Genomic DNA, 23,877 nt, shown 5'->3' with positions numbered 1-23,877 from the left:
GACTCCACCAATATTCCCAGGAGATGAACTTGAGACTTAAGAGATAGCTAGAGGAGCAGAGGGCCTCCTGCAATTTGTATACTCCTCCCCATCGTCATGGAGAACGACCTCATTTAGGGGATAGCGTATACAGAGACACTTTAAAATGACAAGAAGGGTGGATTGTATATCATAATCAAGTTTTTCTGCTCCTGGAGTTTTTTTAAAATTTTATTTATTTATTTTAAAAAACAAAGTTCCACCCTGTTGGCTCACCATTACTTCTCTGAACATCTGCTCAGACACACATCACAATCTGTGGCGCGCACACGAGGGTCCGATGCTGCTCGCGCTACGCTGATCGTAGCCTCTGAACAGACTTCCAGTCCCTTAAAGGCATGAAGGGGGTGAGCAGTGCAGGCGAGAGGGAGCACACGCATGTTAACCAAGCCAAGTCATCTTTAGTGTCTAATGGATTTAAACTTCAGTCCTGACATTGCAGAGACTGGCATGTAAACACACACTCTCTCCATTTCTCTCGCTTTGTTCTATCTGCCTCTCTCTCTCTCTCTCTCTCTCTCTCTCTCTCTCTCCCGTTTGATCTCAGCCTGCTTTTTCCAGCATACCAGTATATTACAGAGGGAATTCTCTCACTAATGACATGCAGACATCCTCCTCCATATGATTCGTTTCATGATGTGATCCACTGTGTTCTCACTCCCTCAGAATTAAGGACTTGGAATGTACAACACACTGCACTCATCATCCCTTAACTCCGAGTTCAATCTACCCCTTCTAGTTCTAATGGCCTGTGAAAAAGATAGTGAAAGTATTTTTAAGGGAGTAATGTGAAATGCATTCTTGTAACATAAACTACAGTATATACCTCAAATACTGTATTAAAGTGCAGACGATCGCAATTTTTCATGCTGAAATGCTTACACACACACGCACGCACACACACGCGTAGACACACACACACACACACAGGCCTGTTAACAATTACTTGAGCTCATCATTCAGTAAAATTCACCTGAGGCCAAATGAATGAATAATTGAATGAATGAACAAACGAATAAATGAACAAATTAATGAACGAATGAATGAACGAACATAACTGGACTTGGCATTTTTTCACGGTACGGCCCCACCCCTAAAACGACTCCCTGTGTGTGTGTGTGTGTGTGTGTGTGTGTGTGTGTTTGTCCGTATGGCCATGCCCTCCCTGTGTTTCACACCTGCTCCTTATTGTGTATCGTTAGTATGTATGTCTTGTGTCTGAGTATAGGTGTTATCGATGTTTAAACCCGGTTAGACTGCTAACCATGTAGTTGTCACAATAAACGTTCGTTGTGTGTAACGCGACTCGTCCTCGCATCCTGCTTTACCACCTCGCATCACAGCATTAGCAGGGAAGAACTGCCCCTTAGAGCTGCTGTCAGTCCTACTGCTCATTTGTAACTGGATAATATGTATGTAATATATGTACTTGGATAAAATTGTGCTTATAATAAAGAAATTTTGTAAAAAAAATACCCGTAATGGCAATGTGGGTTAGATTAAAAATTGAAATTGGAAATGTATGGTCTGTATTTGTATTCCACGCACCATGAGAGGAGCAAGACAAAGTTAATCAAATCCAAACAGCTCCGATCCGACATTCTCCTTCTCCTTTACTACTGTCACCCTCTGCGTACGTGTGGGAGGTTTTTTTTGTTTTGTTCACCCTCAGGCGCTAGCTGTTCAGATCCTTTGTGGTCCACACTGTTCCAATGTCAGCACACTGAAATGGTTTAACGCCAGATTTTCTTGGAAAAGGCTGAGGGACAAAGAGTGAATTATGCTCATCTAAATTTAATCAGAAAGGCAAACAGTCCAAGCAGTACTGGCAGAAGGAAGCATCAGACAGCTGCATGTACAATGGGTTCATCCCAGCCCCGGCAATATGCGCAGGGCAGAAGTCTTAGAAACTTTAATTATGCACAAAAGATGCATAATTGAGGATGCTTCATTGACATGTCAGGGTCGAATGGAACTTGCCAGTCTGTAAGTGACAACTCTGCTCACATTTCAGGGGAATAAAATGACTTGAACTACTCTGTAGGTAAAGGGATAGGAGATTATTCACAAAGAGGGGACCACTGCTGCAGAAACACAAGAAAAGAGGAAAAACAAAGAGAGAGAGAGAGAGAGAGAGAGAGAGAGAGAGAGAGAGAGACAGGTTGATGGAAACAGATAAACAGAGCACTTAAGAATCCAACCTGAATCGAATAACATGCTTGCAAAACAAGCATCAGAAAAGAACCATTTTGCATATCTTTGCATAAATGGTAAAGCAAAATAATATAAATGCTTATGTTCAACATGTCTATCCATTATAAAGACATTTTCAATAGAAACATTTTAATTCACTTTACGATACAAGAAAGGCCATCCAGCCAGGTTTTTCTTTCTATTAAATTCATATCAGAAAATTTGAAAATCATTAGACTCCCCAGCATGTTAGTGAATCCAGGTAGAGTTTATTTAAAAGAAAAAAAAATTAAACTCAGTTGTCCAAGAGAATACTTTTCAGATGTTGAGTTTGAAGAATGTAGCTGTTCTACCTCACTGCAAGTCCAAAAGGAGCAGATCACTGAGAACTGTTTAATATAATTTTTTGTCACTGATTCTTGCATTCATGCACTTAGTCCTTCCAGTGCTTTAGAAAGCTGAAGAATTTAGGAACATTTTGCCATTCTGAAACCTCAAATGGTGACTTTCATACATTCGAATCAAAATTTCACTAGTGTTATTGCCACCTAGTTCACCTGACCAGGCAGCAATATTTGAAGCACAACCCTTTGAAACCCAAAGCTGCCACTGCACAGTAGGAGAGAGGTTCATCACTCTGAACGCACTCTCAGCACTTCAAGATCATCTTTTAACACCACTATGCCTTTGAAACTGGAACCAGCATGCACCGCAGGCTGAACATCCCAAAATAAAAGCACAGAGATTATCTGTGGTGGGTCCAAGACTAGGACCAAACTTTCTAGAGGTGAGAAGGTCCAGGACATGCAAATTGGCCCAATCTCACCAATCCTATACTCTATGTGATTCTGTGCATTTATTTGATTGCTCAAGATGTTTTTCTAACAATATTTTCCATGTTTTAATTTCATCATCTTGGGAAGTTTGTATGAGAGCGTCCAAGCTGCTTTGTGAGTCTGTTTTATGAGTCTAATGCTCAGTGTATGGTTGTTTCTCTGTCCTCTAACAGGGAAGTCATTTCCAACACAAGTGTTTTGAAGTTTTAATGTTGCAAAGAATAGAAGAATTTTTTTCATCCATATTTTTTACTGTTGGTGTAGAGCTAAAACTGAGTAATAAACTTTCCCTGTATAAATTAGGTTGAAAAATAATTGTTTTGCTAATTAAAAATGAACTATATAATAATTTTTGCATTTTAAAGTCACTTATGGATGGCCTAGAAATTCATTATAATATCTAAAATACAAATTCAGTTAAATCCAATTTTATTTATATATTGCTTTTAACAGACATTGTCTCGAACCAGCCTTACAGGAACCAGGTATAGGCCTCTACAAAAGTCCAAAGGCGACAGCAGCAAGGAACAAAAGCATCAGCTAAAAGCCATAAATTAAAACAAACAAACAAATAAATAAATAAAAAGGAAAACTCCCTTGGTCGACAGGAGAAACACCAGAAGGACCAGATTCAAAAGGGAACCCATCCTCCATTGGGCAAATCTGGGAAGTACTGTGCATTCAAAAGAATACCAATAATATAAGATCGCATTGTGTGTGGATCCTCTCAGTTACAAACACATTGCTCCTCTTTCACTCATTCTCACCTCACCTGTTGCTCAAGAGTGATTTCACATGAGGAAAGATATTAGCAAGTGTAGTCGACCTTTCCACAGTGTGAAACATTCACAACATCGTCTACCTTTGAGGTCACTGAGGGCAGGAGTGCTGTTTAAAAATGATGAAATGGTGTAGTACATCCTGCGGAACAGGAAAAAGGGCATTATAGCTACAGAGGTGATGGGGATGGAGCAATGAATTATACAGACCACAACATTTGGTGGCTGTGAGAATAATTCAGATAAGAATTTGATCATCTTTAGATTTATCTGCTCTTATTCCCTTTAAAGACTTATCATCAATTATTGTCTTTAGAGAATTACATTAGCCAAAGCTGAGGAGTGTTTTATAGGTGTGACCAGTTAAGGTTTTATTCTTTAGAATAAACAGGCAAATAAATCTTCTACTGAAACTTCCTCTCAGACACAATATTCTCTCTGAAACACACACACACACACACACGCACACACACACACACACACACACACACACACACACACGCATATATATATATAACCCTTCAAATTGAGATAAAAAACATTTATTCTGGCAGAGAACTTTGGATTAATTTTTCTAAAGACTTACAGGAACACCTTAGTAATTTTGGGCAGCTGCCCATCCTCCACAGCCACTAAGTGACTCTTGCTGTCGGCCACAGGACACTGGCTTGTGTGGCAGAGTATGACATCATGATATCTCTGCGTTGGCATATGTGCAAACACACACAGGCAGAGATATCAAAGTGAACACTCCGCTCTCAGCAAGAAAAAGTACTCATTTGCCAGTGACCAAATTCTTTAGTCTATGATATTAAATATGGCTAGATGTCATTTTATAGTCCAGCAACTAGAGTTGACACACTCTACATAAAAAAACTCTAGTTAACTGCAGTTCTAATGTTTCTGGCCATAACCAAAGCAACTTCAAAACACATTAGCTTAACTGTCTTTTCAAACTGAGATAGATGATTTGAGGTGAGATACTGAAATTCCTACATATAAAATATAGATCATAAAGAGAATACTCCTTCTGCTCACTCAGACTATGCATGTATGTAGTCTTCACTACACAGTATTGCGTAGTAAACCTTATACACGACACGGAACAAGCTAAAACCTAAAGCTAAGACCACCACACAACACAGAACATCAATAAGCATCAACAACTCTGCTTCCATTATTCATCTGGTATACACAGGTTTGTTATGCGTTGCTGGCCTATATATTCGGAGATTGTGGGGAGAGCATTATTGGTGCGAGAGCATTACTGCTCCCTGCAGGCCAGTGTGGGCTAGGGAGTTATGGGAGAAGGCTCCAGGTACCAACTGGTAACAAGCACACACACACACACACACACACACACACACACACACACACACACACACATACACACACACATACACACACACACACACACACACTTTTCTCTCATTCTCCTGAGTGCTGCACTCTACCAATTAACTCACTCAAGAGGTCTGGGCTTGTGTGACCAATTAAAGCAAGGTGGTGAATAACTGAGTTATACGTGAGAAGACACTACAAGCTAGAGAGAGAAGTAGGAAAAGAGAAAGCAAAAGAGAGAGACAGAGTCAGAGGACTCAAGAGCAGGAAGTGCTCATTGATCAACTGAGACGATCAATGATAATAAAGTAGGGGTCTGCCATCCATCAGAACCGAATGACCCGGTGTCCGGTCAGACCGGTTATAAGTGGTGCCTGTCCCAGAACCGCTGAATATAACGTGCGGTCTTAATGACAAGGGCTTGTGGTGACAACAAAGCAGGCAGCCCTACTGTGATGGTAGACAGAGCCATCATCTCAGTGGCAGGGAATCGGTCTCGTCCCCAGGGTGGCTGGACACTCTCCAGGGTGCTGAAACTCTCTGGCCAGCAGAGCTCAGCATCAACATTCTGGACCAGGACAGGCCAAGCAGGAAGAGGACATGGCGTGCTAACCGCACCCAGCTGGCCGACATGAAGGAAAGACACCTGAACTGCCTCCCCAGGACATTGGTTAAACTCTACTTCAAGGTCAACAAGGCAAGCAGAACTCACATTCACTCCTTATGAGCTCCTTGGGTCTCTGTTTACCGCACTCGTTCCAGATAATGCTTCGGACACGGGAGACGCTGGTCGCGGCCAGAGGACACAGTCCACGCCCACTTGTAAGCACTTCACCAGCCAACTCCAACTCCAAGCTAATCATTTCCTTTGTGCAAATTCTCCATAAAATAGTCCCACTGGGGTTGTTAAAGGAGCCATCTTTGATTTTATGAGTTTGTGGTCTGTCCTCACTGAATCGAGTCCCCCCCACCCCCCACCCCACACACACACATTAAGCCAAATTACAGTGAGACACTGCAAGAGTGGCTCTGCTTTAGGGCAATGCGTACCAGCCTGATGCCAGGAGAGTATCACGCAGTGCATTAGAGCCTCCAAACCCCCACACACACTTTATCTACAATAAGAGTCACAGTCCTGCTAATCAAATTAGCCTCCTAAGACCAGACGTTCTCTGCTAGGCCATCCCGCCCTTTACCTAAGCCTGTGGCAATGGCAGTGTCCCTTCCACTCCGACCCCCTGGGAATGACGGGAATGACGAGTCTGAGTCTCTGAACGGCAACGACGAATCTTGTCGGTGAACGGGCGCACGCGGAGGCGCTCACAATCTGTGCAATTAGTTAATTCGCAGGGCCAAGAACAGATCATGGTATTTAATATGGGCACACTGACATGGCAACAGGGTGCCGGCAATGAGGGTTGGCAGATGGTGTTTTCATTAAAAGAATGCATCTGACAAAGGAGTAAACCGGCTGACATCGTTCGCATGCCCTCGCTTCACTTATCGCGTTACGCTGTTGGCCCATGTCACCAGGGGCAAACATGCAAAAACAAGGCCCCAGAATAAAATCTGTCCCCAGAAAGCACATTATAACACAAATGGGTCTTTCTAGGAGCTTAATATCTAAATGACCACCAGCATTTCGCTCTAATCAGGTTGCCGATTTTAAATATTAAGTTGATTAAGATGATATCTCGCGGAGAAAGTGAATGCTGATCTCTCTGCTTTCCCTTGAGTGCTCCTCTTGGCTGACTCCCCCTAAAGCAATCTCCGCAATTGGCAGATGTAGACCCCATGCACTTCAGAATGATTTTAAAAGGATTCTGCACAAAAAAGGACCTGTGTCTTCCAGAAACACACTTTGTCCGAATCTGTGGAAAGGACACAGGAACTATTAGGTACTAAACTTTTCATGAAAATTTTATACAGATGCAGAAGTGTCATCTCTTGCATTCTCAGCTCTGAAGGTTTTGCTGCAAGTTAACGTGTGACTTATGGAGACTTCTCAAAATAGTTTCTCAACTCCTCTGTCATGGTCTCTTGACCAAATTCTCCACATACTGTAGATTTCCTCATAAATGCAGGATCTTATAGATGAACACAAGACACACACACAGCTTTATATTACACCTTCGATAATCAAAAATAAATAAATAAATAATAATAAAAAAAAAAAATATATATATATATATATATATATATATATATAATATATATATTATATATCTCTCCCTCCATCCATCCATATATATATATGAGGGCAGTAATGGTATTGTAATAAATGAGATTTGATCAGTCCTCTACAATGATGATGGTTTTCACTGGCGTTGTTTGTCTGAGAGCCAGCAGCCATATTTGAGCTCCCCATGGCACTGCATGCTCCGAGGGATGACTCATACAGAATTCGTCCATCACGTTGGATCCACTCCCCAGCTTTCCAAGCTGAGAGCCTGTTTGCCGGTGTGGGTTATATCTTAGCTCTGACTCGGAGTCAGTACATCCTTTAGGCTTCTAACCGCTAATGTCACAACTGAGCAAAGGCCAAGTGATTCTGGATCAGCATCTCAATGCAGAACCAATGCATAAGAGATGGGAGGGCAAATGCTGAGCAATCGCAGCAGACAGTCAGATGTAAACAGTCTGCACTGAGTCATACGGAAAAGAGTGAACATAATGCAAACTGTTCTTACCGGACAGAGCTTGAAACCTTCAGTCCTGCCAGGATTAAGGAGCACTGGTCCCCACACACGTGAAAACCTACAATGGAGAAGAGGAAGTAAGAGAACCTGAGTTTAGTACATAGCTCTTCTTTATATCTATGACAATGACAGGTCCCACAATCCTCGGATCCTCTGTAGTCCTCTTCCAGGAAGCTGTTAGCACAGCAACACTGGTAACAACAACAACAACAACAACAACATAATGTACATCTTCTTTTCCATTACAACAGATGGTTGAAAGAGAGGAAACAAAATAACATGCCCACAGCTGGGGCTGAGGATACTGCACACTGGCATACTGTATGTTATGAAATGTCTGTACATCATCATATATGCAAGTATATAATTTGTCTTAAGTTTTTGCTCCATATACTGTGAGATTTAAATGAAGAAGAAAAAAAAAACAACTATTGAGATAGAGGGTTTGCAGCGCTGCCTTACTCATCATAGGACTTAGAGGCGGCCAGAGTGCTAGTTAGAGAGACCCTCTGCTCCACTTCTTCGCAAAGCTGCACTAGCAAGCGTTAAGTCATGCTCAGCATAAAACAATCACCACTGCTCCCAGCAGGGGAAGAGGAGTAGTCCCACAAGGATGCATCCTAGGCCCCTTATCCAGCTGTAGTGGGGACTTCAGCTGAAGGTCCCATTAAAAGCAAGGAGACTTATGACACTGTGAGAAGTGCTGAGGGTCGTAACACAACTCTGCAGCCAGCTCTCAAGATGTAAAGTCAGTGGGGAAGTGCGCTCACAGTCGACATGGAGGTATGACGCAACCCTGCGCCTCTGCATGTCAAAAAAAAAAGAATGAGCAACGGGCAAGAGCTGTTAAGTGTGCAGTGAAGGTCCAGGCTCAGATCCTGCTGAGAACATGGCTGGAGTTAAAGGACATGTAGGACTGATGCCAATTACTGACCTAGAGGCTTAGCCGTAAGTGCTACAGTTTATAAGACATTGTAAGATGTAGCAGGGATTTTTACAAACATACCTACTGAACACAGCTAGCTCCAAGCAACTAAATGTGCTTCTTGCGTGATTATCAGCACTTGAGCTTGTTATACAAATAACATGAGGATCACTCCACTTAACAAGTCATGCAACTGGGTACGTAGCAAACCCATAAAATCAAAGTTGGTTTGCAACATTGAATCGTCTGGGGGGGGGGGGGGGGTGTCATTTAACTGATGAGGTCTGTATCAAATGTAAATATATTAGGGGGCTGTGGGACTATTAAGGCTTTGAGGTCTGAGGCGATGAAAAACACATGGGCATAAACAAGGGGTTGAAGAATGTGGGCGTGAGGAGTAGAAGAGAGAAGAGAGAGATGGTGCATGTGAGTTAGCAGGGGAAAGGAAAAACAACTATTTGATAACTTGACTTATTCATCGAGGTTTCCATTATCTACAATGGCCAGACTGTTCCGTGTTGTCCTCATTTTCTCCCCGTTGTGTAATTGTGTAAGGACGATAGATTCAAAGGCATAAATATATCTATAACACAGCCCAATTAGTACAGGGTGGCCAAAAAAGTTATGAGAAACATCCAAAAAAAAAACAACAACAACATTTCTTGACTAATTCCTAGTTCTATATACTAAAAACCGGGTTATTAAAAACATATTAAAACAGCCAGGCAATCACCTGTAGAGCGATGAAGCACCGATACAAATCACAGTGACCAATGTCACAACACCTTAATGTTCGAAGAGATGTTAGATGGCACTCTGCCTCTCACACAGGTTTCATTTCTGTGTTGCCCACAGCCCAGGGCTTGGGCAGTCTCAGACGGGGTTTTTGTAAATGCTTTGAACAGAGGTGCTGGTGGTTTGAATGGGGGCTCGTGGGTGTCTCCCCACTAGTTTGCCAGCCTCTCTCCTCTCCTTGCGAACAGTTGCCATGGTGATTGAGTTATATCTGGAAGGCTGAACACAATATTTGGCATCCCTTTTCTCATGAACTCATTAGTACTTTGAGCGGGTGAGGCCAGTGCACAAAGAAAAGAGCTTATAATGTTGCTTTCATACGTTCTGTTTACAGGCACACTAAGGAGAATCTTAGGAAGCTCTGTCTGTCTCAAAGCCCAACGCTTCCTTCACAGACTCTTTGACTGCTTTTCTTTTTTGACCTCAGACAAGATAGCTTTGCTGAAGGATAAACACGCTTCGTTTAGCAGCTGAACGAATGCAACACAAAACCCGAGCGACTGAGTCACAGTTTCATCTGGCAAATGCAGCTGCCTTTCGGCTGGGTTTGGACGAGGTTTTGGCTGGGCTACGGCTGCGAGGAAGTATGCCACACCGCTGGCTACAGGTGGCCCAGTGAGGCCTTCTTCCTGTCCTGGGAACCACGAACGATTCCCTTGATTTTTTTTGGCCAGAGTACAGATGGCCGGCACGGGTATGCAACCGAGTCTCCAAAGCATTGACAGGAAGACTAAAGTGGCTGAGGCCACTTGAAGAGACCTTACTAACCCCCGTGTCACATGCTGGACCAAAACATGATGTGGGGTAGGCACTGGTATGGGACTTTTGACAAAGTTTATATCCCAAAACATTGCCAATAAAGTACCATGGAAAACAACTTGTGTCAGACCAGTAGCTGTGGAAATCCCATATCAGCACCATGCAAAATGCATGTTGGCTTGAAATACAAAAATCACATGATGCTAGAATGAAATCAGAGTATTTCATCAGAGAGAGGATCAGGCTGCAGCTATGAGTACACTTAAGAAACTTCGGGCAGTAAATGGTAGGAAACATTTCTAGGTGTGTGAACTGCATTCTCAGATATTGATATACTGACAGAATGTACAAGATAAGCACTTAAGCAGTTGTTGTTTACACTTAAGTTAATTCTGCACCACTCCATGCAGTTAGATTTCCTTTACCATATACAATAGAGTTTGGATATGCTTTCCTCTCTAACAGCTTCTGGAACCCAGTGGATCAATTCAGCACTAATATGCATGATTTGAAATGTGCTTAGATACTGTGATTTTGTTGCAATATCCAATCACTACTGAATTACATCACTGATGTAAGTGGAAAATGCCTTTATGTTAACAGTTTCTGTCAACAACAATCAGAAAAGGATAACTTCAGAGTAACTCAAGGTAGCCTATAGCTTATTAACCCAAAGAGATCTTCCACATAACATCCACCAACAGCTTGGTGCTTGGCATCAAGCCTGCCTGCAGTAGCGATTTAGCCATGGACACCAGCTGCTCCACAGTTTCCCAGCTAGCCATCAGCCTGCTTTGGACAGCAAGGTCAGTGAATGCAGGTGAGCCAAGGCTCAGCTGGAGCTTTTGGCATCGCAAAAGGAAAGCCAAAGTTGTGCTTCCAAAAGTGCCTTTTTAGCAGAAAGTAACCCACAGTGCAAAACAATGACCCTTGCTCTGGCACTCATCAGAAGCAAGGGGCCAAAAACTTTACTAGAGCTACAATACCTACAACAAGAAAACTGCAGCTTGTGAGTATAAAAAGGCTTTTTCTCTGTTTCTATGGCCACGTTCAACAATCACCTTTCATAAAGAAGCTTACATTGTTAGTTTGGCCTAAGGAAAATCAATATTATTGAAAACAAAGACTCTTATGTGCTGCGATGTAAGAGTTATGTCCCAACATTTAAGTCAACACTCAATCAACATTACTGATAAATTGCTGTTCAATTATTCACATAGAGCACATTTTAAAACAGACGCTTCCCTGAACTTTTGCCCGAAGGCAAACCTGACTCTGAATCACTATAATCTCCTACAATGTCTACCAGTTTTGCACATTCTTTTCTATTGCAACTGAAAGTAAGCAAAATGAAACAACCAAATTGTTTCCTAAATTGTTCTACACATGATCAGCTAACATAATTCATTGAAGCTAAGCCCCAGTCTAAATCACGCCACTTTGGCTTGCTTACATCATTCTGACATTTAATTAATGCTGTAATTGGCTCCTTTTACTTTTCAGCATCACAATCAATACATCAAAACAAAACAATCAAAACACAATCAAAACACAATCCCCATGGATTACTTACCCTGATTCACTTCATTTAATTTTTTCCCTCCTAAATGTTATTCTAGTGCCACCTATTGCTACATAGGTCTATGCCCTAAGCCTCTACCCGCCTCAGGGAGGGTGGGATCACTTCCTCCACTAGATACAGCATCTTTTGGAGTTGTTACTCACACATTTGAGTATGCCTGGGCCAGAGCACTGAATGGGAAATACCAAAACATGACTGACAGGGAGAGAGGGATTATGCCATCCTTCACACCCAATAAGGACACGGCCAATCGGGCACTCCTGAGCTCCTAGCTATGGAAGGTTTTAGCATCTCGGAATGAAACTTGGGATCTTTCAATACGTTGCAACGCCACACAAGTACGCCACCCGAGTCCACCTGGTACCATGTTTGTTATTATTTCATAGTGAACCTGATAACTCAACCAGGTCCTGTGTTCAAAAACAATGCCTTTAGCTCCATTTGACAGACAGTAGCCTGTAGTTGACAAAGTTAACTCAGCGGTTCTGACAGCAGGAGAGCCTGGCCGAAGACTCGGCTAAACCCAGTACTGCCTGAGTCACCAGGATATTGTTATTCAATTTTATTTTTTCCTCAGTCTCTTTGTAAACCTGAGCATTACCAATCTCTGTTGTACTAAACTGTATACTTACTTTTTTACCACGCTGTGAAAACAACCAGGGCATCACTATTGGTTACAGTTACACCACACACTGTACTATACACACTGTACTATATTACAAACACTGCATTATACTACACACGCCGATATTACACACTAATATTACATTAACTGCACAATATTACACACTATCACACACAGTGCACTATATTACACATACTGCACTATATTAAATACACACACACTACTATATTACACACACTGCACTACATTACAATGTACTATACTACACACACTGCACTATATTACACACTGTACTATACGACACACAACATAGTGTTGTACTTAATAAAATGCAAAAACATTTATCCATGAGACCATTCATCATCAATGTGTCATTCATTTAAGAAAGACAGAGCTATCTTTTAGCTAAAAGGTATGTTTGGATTGGAGTTTAAATGTTTAAAGTGCACCATTGTCCATGTCTGTGACAAGACTCCCAGGGATTCAACCTCTCAGCCGCACTAGCCAAGGTCATCAAACCTCATTCAGACATCTATGGCTGTACATTAGTGCTCCAGCTTCTAAATGCCTATACAACCAGGTGTTCTATTTATATGGTAGTACACAGTCATTCAAACCGTCTTGGTGAAAAGCACTATTGTTGTCAGTCAACAATGTCTGCAAGAATTATCTGCAAAACACCCAGCATTTTATAACATCACATCTCTGCTAACTGAAATGGATCTACCTTTATTTGTAGTAGTCTCAGCCAAACAGTTTCGTCAGCTGCACAGCCATTTCTTGTGTGGTAGCACTCTTTCCAGTGAAGACCACATCTTATACACCTGACTCAGCCAATTGAGGAGCTTTGAAAACATGAATTAGGTGAAACAGGTATGTTAAGTTTGATTTAGAAGCAAACGCTACAGGAAGGTAGGTCTCTGAGAAGAGGATTGGAGATCCTTTCTCTACATTCCTGGCACATCTTGCTTGAAAGGTGTGCTTCAGATCATGCCACGGCAGAGTTCTGACTTGTACATTCTACAGTCCTTCTGTTTGAGCCATTCTAGTTGACCTTCTTGGGTGTTTTCAGTAACGGTGCCATTTTGTGAGGAAACCTCTTGTGTGGTTCAGATCACAAACAGAGACCCTAACATTCTGCTGTACAATTTCCTGATTCGACCTGAATTTACGGGTGCCTCAAAAAAATGAACCCCCCCCCCCCCCGGCATCTAACCGACTAAACATTCTCATGCTCCCTCAGACATGCTTCATGGTGGAGATGACATATTGATGTAGCTGTGGAGAGTTTTGTTTGTCCCAAATATAACACTGGGTATATTATCTAAAATTCTTAGTCAATCTGTCCACAGAAGATTGCTCTACGTAGTGCTGTATCGCATCCAAGAGGTATTTAGCCAACTTTGGACAGTCATGTTTTGGGAGATCAGTGGTTTCTGCGGTAACCACCCAGGAATGTCACTCTTGATTAGTATTTTTACTGCAGTAGATATATGAACACAGGTTATGAATTTCAAGATATGACAGTGCATTTTGAACTGCCACTCTAGGTAGGATGGTTCGATGCCACTCGAGGCAAACAGGGGCCTTCGTTACCACCATAGGGCAGCTAGGGTGTCAGCTAATGGTTGTAAATTCAGTGTGCCTTTGCACTGATCTTTCTAGGACGCTGTCCAAGCAAGAGTAGTAACGGTGCTAAATCTCTCCATCTGCATAAATAGTGGAAGCCCAAGTCTTGAAAAATCCTTTTAAAATCAGTTCTCAGTTCTAAAAAATAATTAGTTCTCATTTTAGTAACTAGATAGTGAACACTTGCAAAATTGCTACAGAGTATGATCACAAACACCAGTATATCTCAACTTCTTTCTAATGATATTTACTGAAGCTGATACTGAAACACTTCTATATCACCACTGCCTGCCCCATTTAAAAGGGTAAGAATCACATGGAATAACATTGATAGGTAGGTTAGGTAACTAGCATATTATTCTTTGGGAAAATAAGTGAAATACATGATGAGATTTAACTTACTTCACTGCTTTTCTAAAGTTCATCAGTATATAGCACATGACTGTAATTTGTCATTAGCCAGCTAATGCTAAATTATTTTAAAGAGCATTCCGTAGCTGGTTAGATTCCTTGTCTGGCAATGGTTTAGTAACATCAAACCCTGTTCAGTGCACTGCCATTCTACTTAATTCTCTACTTTCCTCTAGCTTTCCTTGAGGTCTCTTACAATAATCCTTTCAAGAAAATAATCGCTGTGAAGTGGAATAAGAGCACAGGCAGCCGAGTGAGTGTGTAACCCCACGCGCCTTCCAGCGTGCCATGTCTCTGTTGATCGCCCTCCTAAAATCAAAAGTGCAACATAAGATAAAAGACCAGGTGGTAGATGGAGCATCTGAAAGAGAATCTTGCTGCCTGGCCCAGTTGCCCGTTGATGCAGTACGTCAGTGCGGAGATAATTGTGCAGAGACGGGAGAGGGCCAGTGAGGGCTGACGCTCAACGTCAGGGTGCGTGCGCTCCTGCAGAGCTACTCGAAATTGTTCATATACTGCAGAAACACAAAGCACTATGACAGTGACGAACATAAGCAGATCCTAAATGAGCCCCCCCCCCGCTGAGCCACCCACCTTCCTTCTCTCCCTCTCTCTGTCTGGCAATCTGTCTTCCTCTGTACATGCCCCCACCCTCACCCCAAATCTCTCCCAAACCAGCCAATCAGCTAGCTGCTACGCTAGCAAACGGGTGGGTCAGCTGAGGACAAGATTTGCTGTTAAATGCGTGCGCGCGCACACACACACACACACACACACACACACAATCCCTTCAGCTGTTTGCTTGCCTCCACCAAAAGCAACACTGTTAACGCGGTGGTAATAGGAGACATTCTGTGAAAACCGTAAACACAAAAATGACAAAGATAAGACTGAGTTTGCGTAGGTGGGTCAGACGGGATGGGGCATTCATATGAAGGATGATGCCATGCGAGGCAGTCTAGGGCAGGGGGGGCGGGGGCAATCTGCCCATTGGTCCACGCATGGCCTCGCTTCCCAGGGCCTCACTTATCATGCCCCTGCATCTGTGACGTACTGACAACGTCCCCACTGCATCGCTACAACTCAGGATGTGCAAAGGGATACTGTGGAACAACGCAGAGATGGGAAAAAGGGAGAGAGCAAGAAATAATGGAGTGAAAAGCTAGAGGAGCAGAGAGAGGGATGATAAGGGAGAAATTAAATGCAACACTTATGGTGAGAGACTGTATGAGGTGCATGCAAATGAGTGGTTACGAAGGACAGAAAGGATCCAATAAAGTGGGAAAGAAAAGAGAGAAAGAGACCGAGGGAGAGAGAATGAATGAATGAGGCAGTGTGGAGCTCGGAAAACTGCATCCCAACAGATGAGCCGCACACGTGAGAAATAGCTGGGAAACGGCTTCTAACAAGCAAGCATGGAAATAAAACGGAGGCTCCCATGTTCGTACGGAAAATGTTGGGTCTATTTTTAGAGGGTCACATGATTGGCCTCCTGTCATGTCCATGAGACATTATAAAAGCAGAAATAGGGCAGGGCTGGGCCTCGCTATCTTCTTCTCTTACCATCGTGAGCCACGAGCCAAATTACCCCATCAGCATGTCTGCGTGTGTGCGCCTCAAAATAGCACACAAGACTGTCATCACTCCCCGTCAGTGTGGCACAAAACAGGCTTTTTCAGTGCTGAAAGGCTGATGGAGCGAGCCTCAGGGTTGTTGGGGAAGATAAGAGACAGATGAGCTGAAAATGAAAGGATGAATGGGGAGGGAGTAGAAGAAGAGAGCAGGCAGAAAGAGAGAGGGGAGGCGAAGGGAGCTACATGTAAAAAGAGAGAGCGAGGGAGAAAGAGAGAGAGCAGAGAACAGGAGCAAGCGAGGGAGAAAAATATAAGCAGTGGTGCTATGCAGAGGGGCTGTGGTATTGTTGGGATTAACCTTGTCTGGCCTCGCTTTTCAGTGCTGGCTATACTCACACTGCCCTGAAGAAACACCGACACTAATGGCATAGCTATGCATGGCGTGCAAACACAATGACACCGACACTGAACTAGATAGATAGATAGATAGATGTGTGTGTCAAACCTGCACAGGAAATTCTGGCGGTTTCCTCACATCGGCTTATGTTGACAGACTTCACACAATTGTCTTGCATCCGCATATGTGCAGCCAACATTAGAATATTACACTATTTGGGACGGAGCATTTCATTTTAATCTCAGTCATATGGAAACTACACACTCCCAGCATTCAGCCACTACAAGCAGGCCTTGATTAACTCAATCAGGTCCAAAAGGCTGTAGATGTAATATGGGAGACAGTATAGTATCAGACTAATTACTAACAACAACAACAACCATGTAGGCATCCAAAAATACTACAGCTCGAGTAAAACCAATTATGCAAACAATAAATCGTATAAAACGCAGCAGCTCTTAACGCTGCAGCTGGCGGGTACGGGTCACATTTGCCGTTTGTTTTAGCGAACGTGAACTGTAAGTACTGGCAGCTTTGCTCCGCTCCACTACAGAGAGGGTAATTGACTGAGGACGTCTGCTGGTAGCCCGAACTCTGCGCACAAGCAGCTACACAATCTCTCTGCGCCTGTGCGTGTATAGCACGTGTTCTGCTTGAACGCGACCGGTAGCAGATCGTTTTTCCGGGCTGAACCAGCCGCAGAGTCTTTATCGCAGACATCACATCACTCCTCACCATTGCCCAGTGACCCGACCTCGAGATCGCTCCAACGTCACTTCATTAGCGTATCACAGACGTCGCGATTATTGAAACCGGACGCTGCAGGAGTCGGGAAGCAAAGCAGCGCTCATCCGATATTTTCCCACACACCACCAGACAAGGAAGTTGGGTAACTTGAGAGATTTCAGTGACATAGAGGGCATATGGCTCGTAGTTCGCACTCTGCAGCCATACCCTGTTGGGGTAAATTGCTATTTCTAGTACAATTCAGCCTGTTCGTAAAGTAACACCGACTACCAACACCGAGGCCGCCTGTTGGACAGTGGTGTATTAATAGCATATTTCTTAACAAGAAAGGTTGTCGAACTGGCATCACTGATGTTGCTTTTATAACTACTATTATCGTTATTGCTGTTGGCATTTCTCTTAATTTAGATATTAGCAAGCTAGTAGCTTGCATGAAATGATATCTTCCCAAATTACCCCAAAGATTCTCAAAATTTCTAATATATAATCAGAGAGATGTGAAGCAGAATGTAGCCTGTGGCAGGCTGTATAATAAACTCCACACATTGTCAAGTTACCTTTATTTCTATAGTACTTATACAAGACAAGTGTCAGCCAAAGTGCTGCACAATAATATCAATTAAAAGTAAACCAATACAAACTATTAAAAAATGCACAATGCATTCAACAAGGAATCAACATACACACAATATAACCAGTGTAATAAAAACATGGTAGTAAAGCTACAATAGTAGGACAGAATAAATGAGGACAAAACTGATTACTGAGTTTTTAAAAAGACTCGAATGCCTGAGGGGAAAAAGTGAGTCTTTCAGTCTGATGTAAAAGCATCTACTGTGGAGGATTCCTTTCTAAAAAAAAAAAAAGAGGAAGATTATTCCAGAGTCTTGGGGCAGCAACAGAAAAAGCTCAGTCACCTTTAAACCTCATCCTAGAGTGTGGCTAAGCACTGTTGACTCGAAGATTGTATAGATCATGAGGTGGAATGAAATCAGAGGTCAGAGATATTGCTCGGGTTAAGCCATGCAAAACTTTTAAAATAAACAGTAACAATTTAAATTCAACTTTGTACTTTACTGGTGACCAGCGTGGTGATACTTGTACAGGGTAATATCCCTTTTCTTTGTACCAGTCAGAAGCCTCCCCGCTGCATTTTGTACCAGTTGTAAATATGATGGATTAGACTGACAGATTTTCAGATACAATGAGTTACAGTAGTCCAAGAGCATGGGCAACCATTTCCAGATCTTTAACAGACAGGATACCTTTTATTTTTGCTATACTCCTAAGTTGAAAGGCGCTACCTCTCACAACAGAGTATATTTGCTTCTCAAACATAAGCGCAGAATCAAAAATAACACCAAGATGTTTTACATGGTTGTGTACACTAAATGTTAATAGCCTCAGATCGTTAACTATGGCTCTGAGTCAGGATTGCCATAAATGATAAATTAAACCAAGACAAAACAAACATTAAGCAAATTCTTTGACATCCAGCAAGTTATGTCTTTCAAACAATCAAAAATGAGATGCAGAGAATCATTATCACCTGGTTTAAGTGTAAGGTAGAGCTATGTGTCATTTGCATAACAATGATAGGAAATTTTGCTCTTGGCCCCAAGGGGAGGCATGTATAAAAACAAAATTGGACACGAAATAGAGCCCTGCAGTACCCCACAGCTAACAGGTGCTGAAGAGGAAGAAATGATCCATTTTTACAGAGAAGGTTCTATTTTCCAGATAAGAGGCAAACCTTCAATGCAATATTTCAAAATTAAGAAAACTTCAGTATGTATCAAGTCCATTAGTACACATGGCCATGTGGCCCAGGTAGACACCTTGGGCTGGTGTTATGTGCGGAAAATAACTCGTACTCTGTGGAAGTAAGCTAACTTTACATTTCTAATTTTATGGTGTAGGCCTATACAAATAACTGTGTCCACATGAAGAATGTATATTAATGTATGTCATGCAGACTGAATTAGTTCCATTTATTCTGAAACAAATCAGGAGAAAATTTAATTCACAAGGCTAATTCATCCATTTTATCTGTTTTTAAATGTCTCAATATACATTGATCGTGAAGAGTGTTTCAGCTTGATGGTTGAACTGAAACTGAATGAAATTAAACACAAGCAAACATTGAAGTCTGAGTATTACATGGGGCAAGCTCCACTGGAGTCTTGTTGTCCCATGTATGCTTGCTAGTCCCCTACCGCGGGGCCACCAGACATTTATGATAAAATGTTCACACACACACAAGCAGGTCTGCTCTGTATAACTGCAACATAACATGGAAGTGGGTAAAATGCTACTCAGTTAATTAATGCAACGCCTTTGTGGTTTACTAAAAGCCACAGTTTGCTGCACACCACATCGACGACAAATGCAGTTTTAAAATGCATCACACCTCTAAAGCTTGTCTTAGGGGACTTCCTGTCTCCTTCCTGGTGGTGTACTGAAGCCAGAGAGGTGCAGCGGAGATGTCAGGCAGGGCGGAGCTATAGCTTAACAGGACATTCCACGGCAAGGCAACAGGATGTGTCCCAGTCCAAGGGGAGAGGCGAGGGGAATGGCGGAGCGGAGATGATGCATTACAGCAGGCCAATCCAGTCATGCTGCACACCATACTGTCCCCACCAGCGTGAAAGTGCAACAGAAGTGACTAGGAAGACATTACAGTCAAAGGATCAGATGGATACAAGTCAGGCACCATGTGGTACTGAGGAAGTCAGAAGGGAAAAAGGAACACAAGATCACTCATGAGTACAGTATTAAAGGCTTTCTAGGAAACAGATCCGACTTGTATTCTCAGATGGTCCTGCCGACCACTGGGGAGAGCCGCTGTTGATGTATGGTGATTAGACTGGGACGTTTACCTCTCCTTGTGTCTGGGCGCCTTCACCCAATGTCTAACCAGATCTCAATTAACTCCACCCTTTTCAGGCCTCTGAGAGAATGTGGTTTGGATCTTTTCCAAAAACACCCTCCCCTGAATGGATAGTTCCAGTGCTATCCTGTGCCAAATACTGGATATCTGGCTATGATCTTGACTACTGACAGGTGGCAGCCAACCTCATATGGGCAACATCTCATGCATCGTTATAACCTCAACTATCCCCATAGCCAGTCTATTAGCAAGCCTATTTGCAATGCTGCAGGTCAAAAAGTGGAACATTATATTGACAAACTGATATTGCTAATCAGCTTACAGGTCCTGAAAGCTAGAAACAAAACCAGATAAACTGGATGATGTCATGTAGTCATAAAAACCAGGGTGAGAATTCTTGAGATTCTAGAAGCATGAAGAGATGGACAGCTGAATTACAGAGAGATTCAAATTCTTGATTTATTCCTCTTACAACAGCAAGTCTCCAGGCTTCCCGCTCAATTGGCCAAAGGCTTGTCCAAGAGTCCAGAGGCTAAAAGGAAGGGATGAGACTAGTTATTATGGGTTGAGTATCAAGAACGTGTTCCTTTTGGGACCCAGTTCCACAGCATTAAATTCTTCCATAAGAGACACTGTGCAATTTTCATTTCTCTTTAGCAGTTCATTTGCCTGGTAAATTGGGCAAAAACAAAACTGACCTGCAATCCACTACCACCAGGTTAGAAAGATGAAAAACACAGGTTTTCCCAACTCCTCAGGGACGCTCTCCTGGCAGGCTAGTCATCTGCTCTTTGTTAGCAACTCACTGCACTAAGAACTGAGGCAATTCCATTCTGAGCTGCCCATGTGGGTGTTTGGTTCATGAGTTTGACTTTATAGTGGTAGCAAGTCTGTATCTGAGAATGGGAGAGGCTCCAAAATGAACCACCAACTGATGAGCAGCCAATGATATGGTCCAAATAAAAGCCTGTGGAGGCATGTAATGGCAGGTTTCCAGTTGCTATTAGTAGATATTCTGGTGAAAACGTCTAATTGCTTTTAGAAGGTATTCTGACATACTATAAAATATACTTTTTTTGTGATAGTGTGCTCAAAAGATGAAAAAAGACAAGTTCCTTTTTTTTTATTAAGTAAACAGTTAAAGTGCAATTGCCTGTTTACAGATCAATGAGTCAGTTGACAGTGAGCCACAGATCATAAAAATAAAAAAGGCATATAAGCATACAGTGCATTGCTCTCCTGGAAATCCAACCCACTGGACTATTAATAAAGTTATGACTTTCTACAGTCGGCTCCAACATCAGTAACAGCTGGTGTTCTAATTTTTGATACAGCAGGATATTTTTCATGCAATCGTTCTCTCTCGAGGTCACTTGATCAGTTGTTTGACGCAACAAGTGAAGTTATTATAATGCGACACGCAGATGAAGGCATCCCTATCTAATCAGAAAGCCGATATTCCTTCTTCAGATCAACCCCTTGGAAACGGATAAGCTTGAGCGCCCTTGACAAAGTACAAGGATGAGGGTACAAGAGTTGAGAACCTACATGGTGAAAGTGATGCAAGCAGGGTCAGGGTCCATCTAGGAGAGCTTGAACTTAAAGGGCAATGGAAAACAAATTATATTAATTAGGTCTTTCCATCCTTGCCCCTTTTAGATTGGAGATTGGAGCGTTGTCTGTCCCCTGCACCATCTTCTCTGCTCCCAACACACCTGACCTAACTCACTTTGCAATTAATAAGCGCTTCATGACTTTAAAATGGGCGTGAGCAGGAAAAACGCCTAACGCCGGCAATGTGGCGGCGCTCCTGAAGGTTAGTGCAAGGCTCCTGCTCCCGCTACTTCCCGGCACACATACACAGAGACGCTGGAGTGGCAAACAAACAGGAATGAGGGAGCAAAAGACAAACAGAGGGCAGACATCAGCTGAGAGGGGGAGGAAAAGGGGCGGGGCAAGGAGACGAGGAGAAGGCCAGCGAGTCTGTGCGATCAGACGAGAGAGCCAAGGGCGGCGTACACTTGTGCAAGCTGTTGTTATGATGCAGCTCTCGGGCTGTATTCTGTCACTAGAGAAGACTGGGTGGACTTTAAGACGAATGGTTAGGCAAATCTTAACCAGCGTTACACATCATGCATACCTGGCAATGCTAAGCTTAACTATAAAACCACGTCAGCTTATTTTTGGATGGCAAATATTTTCGGATGAGTTGAGTGGACATTTATCCATTGCTGAAGCCAGAGAGCCGTGACCCAGTTTTAGCTTACAGATATAGCGGGCTGAGCAAATTCCAGGTTTTCAGCCATTTCCAGCCAAGCCTCAGAATTCTTGTCTATTTATTTGTTTGTTTATTTGTTTATGTATGTATGTATTTTAAATGAGTTATTCTTGCTTATATCAGTGCAATTTCTGTGTCTCTTTTTAAACCCCTCCCCCGACATGAATATTTTTACATAGTCTTTTGCCACAACATGAAAAGCGAAATCTAAAAGAAAGAAACAAATACCTACTTACCTACCTACCATAGCAAAATGTACATTATACATTTTAGAGTTAGTGAATTGCTGGTTATTTGTGTACTAATTAGGAGCTGGGTGTTTCCGTAGCAATCTAGCACAGCCGTCCTGCTCATCCTGAGCGCCTGTTGTTAGGGTTTGTTCCCATCCCCAGAGAGGATGGCCCCACTTGCCCTGGAACAGCCTGCTGAGCAGCGGCCCAAACACTGGGGATGTTACGTAACCATGGACACTGCTTTTGGCACCCTTCTCTCTCCCTTTTCCTCTCTGTCCACTTCTCCTGTCGCCCTCGCTCCCCTCCTGCATCGAGATCCTCCTTTCATCTCCATGCATTTGTCTGCACTGACAATTCAGACATTTGCGTGCTGTATTTGCCCCTGGCTGTATAGGCTATACACAGCCAGTTTTTAATCTCAGGCTTTCAAAGAAGGCTCTTCAAGATGGTACAGGCTCTGACTGTCTCCTTCATGGTCATGTGCTTCCTAAGGCAACTAGCTCTGGTCTACACTTGCCTCCAAAGCAGCTAGCACCCAGCTCTGCGGGGCGAAGACTGGAGCTCCTGCAACCCCTGCCCGTAATAAAATCCCACGTCCTGCATTTCCCTGACCTGCAGCTTGGCTTTCCTCTGCTCTTTCTCCTTGCCAAGAAAATCGAGTTCATCACCCGACACCACTGCGCTCTCCTGTGCCTGGGTGTGTGTTCGCGTAACAGCGTTACCCTCAGGACTCCAGCATTCCTCAAAACGGCTATAAGGTCGTTAAAATGTCATTTGGCCTTCACCCTCCACCCTCCTCTTTTGCTCTGTCTGTCCTTCAGAGGTTGAAGGCCATCCAACCCGCTCGCGGCACACGTCTCACGTTTGGTTTTGGCCCGGACAACCCGATGGATCTGCGTCCCCCCTCCTTAGCGGCTTTGTTTTTAACAGGACGAAGAAGCCGAGAAGAAAGGAGCGGGAAGGAAGGTAAGAGAGGGCTTTGGGAGCACATTTTTGTGAAATTCAAATCCATAACTAGTTGTGAGAACACTGGATTCCAACAATCTATGCCAAAGGGTGGCGGGTATTTACAGAGATGTTCACAGAGCATGTGCAGCATCTCCCCATCCCACGTGGACAGAAAAAAAAAAAAAAAAAAAATCAAT

At 42.9% G+C, this 23,877-nt stretch overlaps 1 protein-coding gene across 9 annotated transcripts in view; it reads right to left on the bottom strand.

Annotated features, from left to right (window-relative positions):
* Positions 1 to 23,877, bottom strand: part of thrb (thyroid hormone receptor beta) — an 87,115-nt gene that overhangs the window by 37,052 nt on the left and 26,186 nt on the right. For all 9 annotated transcript variants that reach the window (XM_027024643.2, XM_027024648.2, XM_027024642.2 and 6 more), the window contains one exon: positions 7,879 to 7,945. The gene's annotated coding sequence lies outside the window, so the exon portion shown is untranslated. The remainder of the gene's footprint in view (positions 1 to 7,878; positions 7,946 to 23,877) is intronic.

This window comes from Electrophorus electricus, chromosome 4, assembly GCF_013358815.1.
Source record: "Electrophorus electricus isolate fEleEle1 chromosome 4, fEleEle1.pri, whole genome shotgun sequence".
Classification (NCBI taxonomy): domain Eukaryota; kingdom Metazoa; phylum Chordata; class Actinopteri; order Gymnotiformes; family Gymnotidae; genus Electrophorus; species Electrophorus electricus.
This window is presented reverse-complemented; position numbering and strand designations above follow the sequence as displayed.